We start from the raw sequence: 7,827 nt of genomic DNA, 5'->3' as shown, positions 1-7,827 counted from the left end.
AGGCAATCTCATGGCTGTGCGTTACAGGGAAGACATCCTCCTCCCTCATGGTGTACTGTTCCTGCAGGCTCATCCTGACATGACCATCCAGCATGACAATGCCACCAGCCACACTGCTCGTTCTGTGCGTGATTTCCTGCAAGACAGGAATGTAAAAAACTTGCAAGTGCTTTGGTGGAAGAGTGGGGTAACATCTCACAGCAAGAACTGGCAAATCTGGTGCAGTCCATGAGGAAGAGATGCTCTGCAGTACTTAATGCGGCTGGTGGCCACACCAGATACTGAGTGTTACTTTTGATTTTGTTCAAGGACACATTATTCCATTTCTGTTAGTCACATGTCTGTGGTACTTGTTCAGTTTATGTCTCAGTTGTTGAATCTTGTTATGTTCATTCAAATAGTTACACACGTTAAGTTTTCTGAAAATAAATGTAGTTGACAGTGAAAGGGCATTTCTTTTTTTGCTGAGTTTATCTGAGAATACTGTTCATTGAATACAGCTCAGTCTTCAATACAATTGTCCCCTCCAAGCTCGTCACCAAGCTTAGGACTGGGTCTGAACACTTCCCTCTGCAACTGGATGCTGGACTTCCGTCATGCTGACCCTCAACACAGGGGCCCCACAGGTTTGTGCTTAGTCCCCTCCTGTACTCGCTGTTAACCTACGTCTGCATGGCCAGGCACGACTCCAACACAATTATACATTTTGCTGACGACATGACGGTGGTAGGCCTGATCACCGGTGATGATGAGTCAGCCTACAGGGTGGAGGTCAGTGACCTGGCAATGTGGTGCCAGAGCAACAACCTCTCCCTCAACATCAGTAAGACCAAGGGGCTGATCGTGGACTTCAGAAAACTGGGGGGTGGGGGGGCGAGCACGCCCCCAGCCACATCGACAGGGCTGCAGAGGTGCAGGTCAAGAGCTTCAAGGTCCTAGATTTCCAAATCATTAGAGACTTAAAATGTTCCAAACACACGCACACAGTCGTGAACCCTCTCAGGAGGTTGGAAAAGTTTGGTATGGGCCCTCAGATCCTCAAAAGGTTCTACAGCTGTACCATTGAGAGTGTCTTGACTGGCTGCTGCACTCGATCGCATGGCACTACAGAGGGTAGTGGGGACAGCCCAGTACATCGCTGGGGCTGAGCTCACTGCCATCCAGGACATCTACAGTATATCATACTGGAAGGAAGGCCCGTAAAATGATTTAAAAAACTCTAACCACCCAAGCCACAGACTATTGTCTCTGTTTCAACACGGCAAGCGGTAACGGTGCATCAAGTCTGACACCAAACAGGCTCTTGAACAGCTTCAATCCCCAAGCAATAAGACTGATAAAATTGCTATACGGACTATCTGAGTTGACCTTGTATATTTATTGACCTTAAATTTTTTTTGTTGACCTATAACTTTGCAAAGGGCCTTACAAATGCAAATGCACAGGGCCCTTCAAATGCATTATACATTTCTACTGACTCTCCACACACGCACACACTCTCACATACAGTACAAGCGCTGCTGCTACTTTATCTTACAGTATATCCTGTTGCCTAGCCACCTTAGTCCTATATATATCTACCTCCATCAATCCAGTATTCCTACACATTGTAAATATGGTCTATTGTAATCGGATCACGCTGTGACATCATTATGTGGGCCAAAAGTTCCATCCCACCTGAACAGGCTGAAATTCTAGGCATTATTGTCGAACAGCTCTTACACAAAAAGTGCATTATCATAATTTTAACAATTTCAGAGTGTTATTTCGACCTCATAGTAGGACCGGGATGATACCAGTATCGCAATACTCGTTAGTCCCAAACAGGGGAAAAAATATATATTTAAATATACTTAAATCGTACTTCACAAACATATTTTACAAATGTTATATTTAATGCATTTCATGTACATTTAATTTGTATTTTATTAGCATTTAGGTATGCAGTACAGTGCAAGAGTTTTAGGCAGGTGTGAACAAATGCTGTAAAGTAAGAATGCTTTCAAAAATAGACATGTTAATAGATTATATTTATCAAATTACAAAATGCAAAGTGAGTGAACAGAAGTAAAATCTACATCAAATCAATATTTGGTGTGACCACCCTTTGCCTTCAAAACAGCATCAATTATTCTAGGTATACTTGCACACAGCTTTTGAAGGAACTCGGCAGGTAGGTTGGCCTAAACATCTTGGAGAACTAACCACAGCTCTTCTGTGGCTTTAGGCAGCCTCAGGTGCTTCTCTCCTTGTAATCCCAGGCAGACTTGATGATGTTGAGATCAGGGCTCTGTGGGGGCCATACCTTCACTTCCAGGGGTTGTTGTCATGCTGCAGAATACATTTTGGGCTAATCAAATGCCTCCCTGATGGTATTGCATGATGGATAAGTATCTGCCTGTACATTGAGGAGACCATTAATTCCGACCAAATCCCCAACTCCATTTAGAGAAATGCAGCCCCAAACTTGCAAGGAACCTTCACCATGCTTCACTGTTGCCTGCAGACACTCTATTGTGTACCGCACTCCAGGCCTTCGGCGAACAAACTGCCTTCTGCTACAGCCAAATATTTCAAATTTTGACTCATCAGTCCAGATCACCTGCTGACATTTTTCTGCACCCCAGTTTCTATGTTTTCGTGCATAGTTGAGCCGCTTAGCCTTGTTTCCACATTGGAGGTATGTTTTTTTGGCCTCAAGTCTTCCATGAAGGCCACTTCTGACCAGACTTCTCCGGACAGTAGATGGGTGTACAAGGGGCCCAATGTTTTCTGTCAATTCTGGCACTGCTGGACATCTTCCGATTGCAAAGGGAAGTAAGCTTTATGCAACTTTCATCTGCTGCAGTAAGTTTCCTTGGCCGACCAGCGCGTCTACGGTCCTCAACGTTGCCCGTTTCTTTGTGCTTCTTCAAAAGAGCTTGGACATCTGGAAACCCCTGTCTGCCTTGAAGTTTCTGCCTGGGAGAGACCTTGCTGATGCAGTATAACTACCTTGTGTCTTGTTTCTGTGCTAAGTCTTGCCGTGGTGTATGACTTTTGACAGTAAACTGTCTTCAGAAACCTCACTGTGTTAGCTGAGTTTGGCTGTTCCTCATCTAGTTTTATTCCTACTACACTGTAAAAAATATTGAGTCCCTTTTACTTTAAAAATGTAGGTAACTATTTGCATCAGCTTTTTAAGTATATCCAACAAGGAGGATATTACAAACTCTAATATATGAAGTGCAATCAACTAACTGGACCTCAAAGGTTCCTTTCATTCAACTTCATTTTATCAGGTTCAGAAGTTGTTGTTTTTTGTTGTCCTGCTTAGATCCTTCAAGTCCCAGAACTAATGTTATAAGTTTGATATACTTCATGTAATCCGTTACAGAATAAATATTGTACGTTTAATTTGCTGAATTTACTCAGTATCATAAATTATATTCTATGTTTTATCAACAAATGTTTTTTGCTCAGTTACTTATGGTACTCAGGTTAGTAAAATGTATTTAAATTGGGTTCCTACTAGTCAAATATATACTCACAACTATACTTAAAAAGCTGATGTAAATAGTTACCTCCATATACATGGGATAATTTACAAAACAATATTATTTCTATACAAGGGAATATGCAAAAAGAAACAACAGTGCTAACAGGTATAAGCATTCTGGGTATAACTCCACCTTGCTTCCTTAGGTAAAGTTGCATCCAGATAGCTTGCACCTGACAATTCATCTCAGATATCCACTAGTGCATGTGGAGTAAGTTTTAAAACAAAGCTGTTTTTTTAAACAGGAATTGACAATGTCTCTTAGGACTTCACCTAACAAAGAGCATAATGTAAACTGTAGCTCCTATACCACCTAGCAACTAGCTTTTCAGCTTACTGAGTAGGGTTTAGACCACAGTTTGTGAGTGGCCCTTTGAGAGTTCTCATAGATATCTTGGACCCGTGGGGAGGTCCTGAGATCATCAAGTTCCAAGAGTACTTTTTGGACCACCTCAAAGGTATATTTTAGTTCTTAGATTTAGTACCTTAGATTTAAGGCATAGATGAGGCCCATAAGCAACGTACATGACTGTAACACTGGGAATACCAGCCAGGACCTCTGCTCCTTCAATGCAGATTCCATTCTCTATATTCTGGTGCAGATCCCATGCTCTATATTCTGGGGCAGATCCTTCACAGTGAACACCTTCATCACATGCTGAACGAGGTCCTCTCGGATCATGGTGTCGTCAGCATCCTGAGTGAAAAAAGAAAAGAAATAACAGACTAGGCTACTAGCTTAACTGTGCTACTTGAGAGGAGAGAGAGCAAAGATACCTCATTTAAAGATAAATAAGGATGCAGAAATAAAACCCTTTACCTTGTATTCTGTGATCAGGTCTTCAACCCTCTCGCCGAGGTTTATGATCAAGCCACGGATCACACTGTCTCTTCTTTCCTGGATGGTGTTGCACTGTAATATGATGTTATACAAATAATTGCAATTAATACCGTTAAATAAATACATACAGTATAACCTATATACTATTGTGAAGGTGTTACTGTGTATACCCTGCACAGAACTTCAAGGATTTTCTGCATGTTCGCCGTTACAGCTCCTCCTTTTGACTTAAACAAGTCCAATAGTTTTGGTGTATATTCATCCAGCTTCTGCATAAAGGTGGACTCAAGAGCAACATTTGTAATTCTTCTGAACTCAACTCTTCCTTAATCAGAGAGAGAGAGAGAGAGAGAGAGAGAGAGAGAGAGAGAGAGAGAGAGAGAGAGAGAATTCTGAACAGATAGGGACAAAAGATGATCTGAGAGCCAGAATGCTATTGGGAAACCCAATGCATATTTCATTATAGATTAGATTATTAGGTCAAGACAACACAAAATATTTAAATCAATATACATGTTTTACCTACATTGACTATTTTCATTCAGTTGTATTTTGTACCTGAGTGGGCTCAAACATTTCAAACTATTCCTTTGTAAAAGATTGTTACCTAATATTGCAGGCAAAAATGGTGCTTCAGAGTTACCATGCGCTTTTGGCCAACAGCATATGCTGTTAGTGGGGAGATGTCTGCCAAATCCTTTTGCTCAAAGACCTTAACCTTCTGTGTGGATTCCAGCTCAAACCCCCTAAGGTGCTCATTATACCAAGCATTCTGACACTTGGCAATAAAAGCAAGTTCACCATGAACAATGATCATTAGAAGTATTTCAACAAAGTCTGGTAGACCTCCAGTGGATCCGTAGGTTAGGATCATTTCAACCGAGTAGCTGGTATCATTGCAGGAAAGTGTGCTTGACATCCGAACAAAAGTCTCATCTGGAAAATAACATTTTATTGTTTCCTTTATGTCATCCTTTAACACTTCCAAAGCAACAGTGGGCAGCTTTGTGGCAGATAGGGCAGGCTTGACAAGATTGGTGCCATGCAGATGGTACGCAAGCAATTAGTTGATGCTTCACTGCAAGAGACAGCAGAAATGTTTCGAAACCTGTTGGTCTGTCGAGCTATCCGCTTAAAAAAATGTGTTTAACTTCAAAGCGCGTAGTCCAAAAAGCTACTAGGGGTCCAAATGCCTTCATCAGCTGTGGGTAGTGTTCAATGAAATGATGTTTCTGGATAAGACTATCCTGAGGAAAAACCTCTAAGAATCTCTGCCTCTGCCTGTCAAGGTACCAAATTGATTCTTCTGTGTGAATTGGCGAAACCACAAGTTCAACAATATCTTTGAGGTCCATAAGAATTTCCATTGATGGTTCATCGACAGGTATTTTAGTTCAACATAGAGAAGTAAAGATAGGGTTAATTCCTCTCCTGATAAACAGTAATTTTCTTTGAAATGTGTGCCATCATAAAAATAAAAAAACTCGTAGACCTACTTTCTAAAGCTTTCTCCTGAATGTCCTTGTTACTCAGTACTTGTAACAGTGACTGCACCACAGAAAAGTGTATATTCTACCGGCTCCACCACAGAAAAGATTTTCTTAAAAAACTGCTTCCTCTTGTACGGTGTGGCGAGGGCTCCATCCGGCCCTAAAACTGTGCTCATGGGATTTGTCTCACAGACATCTTGAACCAAATCTGAGATTATGTAATGTTTCCTTAAACAGGAATTAATCATGTATTTTATGACTGGACCTGACACAGAGTACGATATGAACTGCAGTTCCTCTACTACCTCATTGATCCACTTGTTTGACACATTGTAAATACTTTCCAATTTGAGCAAAAGGTGACCAATTGTTTTGCTCAATTTCATTTTGTAATTTTGTTTCTTTTAAAGTTTCCTCCTCTTCATGGACTTGTGTATTTGAATGGTCAATATGTTTTTGTACGACTCCAGTTCTAAAGTTGCCCAGAGAATGCGGTTTGTGTTTTTCGACTCCTTTGAGATGCAAAGGTACCATATACATGTGTTCTAAATCTGCACTTGTCAAATACGCAGAGGACAGTTTTGTGTTCTTTAGATGGCTTCCAAGGTGTTCAAATAAATATTTTTTCTGTTGAGAAACGGCAAGCTCTGCAAATTTCACATTTAAAAGAAAATACCTCTTTTCTTGCATGATGCATGATTGCCTCGACAAATGTCCTTCTTATGGCTGGGGGGCAGTATTGAGTAGCTTGGATGAATAAGGTGCCCAGAGTAAACGGCCTGCTCCTCAGTCTCAGTTGCTAATATATGCATATTATTAGTAGTATTGGATAGAAAACAATCTGACGTTTCTAAAACTGTTTGGATGATGTCTATAAGTATAACATAACTCATATGGCAGGCAGAAACCTGAGAAGAAATCCAAACAGGAAGTGAGAAATCTGAGGTTGGTAGATTTTCAACACAGTTCCAATTGAAATCCCATTGAGATATGAATGAAGATGCACTTCCTAGGGCTTCCATTAGATGTCAACCATCTGTAGAAATTTGAATGAGGCTTCTACTGTGTTGTGGGACTGAATAAGAGCAGAATGAGCCATGTGTCTGGCAGTCAGCCATTTCCTGGTCATGCGCATTCCACATGATATCGACCTGCGTTCCATTGCTCCTCAAGACACAAAGGAATTCTCCGGTTGGAATTTTATTGAAGATTCATGATAAAAACATCCTAATGATTGATTCTGTACTTAGTTTGAAATGGTTCTTCGACCTGTTATATAACTTTTTGAAGTTTTTGTCCGAAGTAACGCTCGACCAGAACGAGTGTTTGGATATGTATACCAAACAAAAGGAGGTATTTGGACATAAATAACTGTCACGTGGGACTATGTGTGTGAGGTAGGAATCAGGCGCAGAGAGCAGAGAGTTCCAAGGGAGAAGTGCACTTTAATGTGGCACCAACATACAATGCCCAAACACAGGGCGCGAAAATACCGACCAAACCAAAACACAGGGTACCCAGTCCGTAGCAAGAACACACCCAACAACTCAACACGTAACACTAGAATAATCCCGCACAAAACAAGGGCGGGTTTGCTAGCCTTAAATAAGGACGCCCATCAGGAAAACATAATAGGACACAGGTGCAACTAATAAGACAAAACAAACAGAAAAGGGAAAAGGGATCGGTGGCGGCTAGTAGGCCGGTGACGACGACCGCCGAGCACTGCCCGAACAGGCAGGGGAGCCAACTTCGGCAGAAGTCGTGACAATAACGGACATTATCGAACAAAACAAACATTTATTGTGGACCTGGGATTCCTGGGAGTGCATTCTGATGAAGATCATCAAAGGTATGGGAATATTTATCATGTAATGTCTGGTTTCTGTTTACTCCAACATGGAGGCTAATTTTTATATTTTTCTGAGCGACGTCTCAGATTATTGCATGGTTTGCTT

General features: G+C 41.3%; 1 long non-coding RNA gene across 1 annotated transcript; it reads right to left on the bottom strand.

Annotated features, from left to right (window-relative positions):
* Nucleotides 1-2,011: 2,011 nt before the first annotated feature.
* On the bottom strand, nt 2,012-4,723 carry LOC118943604. The gene is made up of 3 exons (XR_005038824.1): nt 4,550-4,723; nt 4,359-4,451; nt 2,012-4,235 (listed from the first exon to the last, which is right to left on the bottom strand). It is a non-coding gene; the product is annotated as an uncharacterized LOC118943604 (long non-coding RNA).
* Between the last annotated feature and the right edge of the window lie 3,104 nt (nt 4,724-7,827).

This window comes from Oncorhynchus mykiss, chromosome 22, assembly GCF_013265735.2.
Source record: "Oncorhynchus mykiss isolate Arlee chromosome 22, USDA_OmykA_1.1, whole genome shotgun sequence".
NCBI classification, from domain to species: Eukaryota; Metazoa; Chordata; class Actinopteri; order Salmoniformes; family Salmonidae; genus Oncorhynchus; species Oncorhynchus mykiss.
Note: the sequence above shows the minus strand (reverse complement) of the source record. Positions and strands in the feature narration are given on the sequence as shown.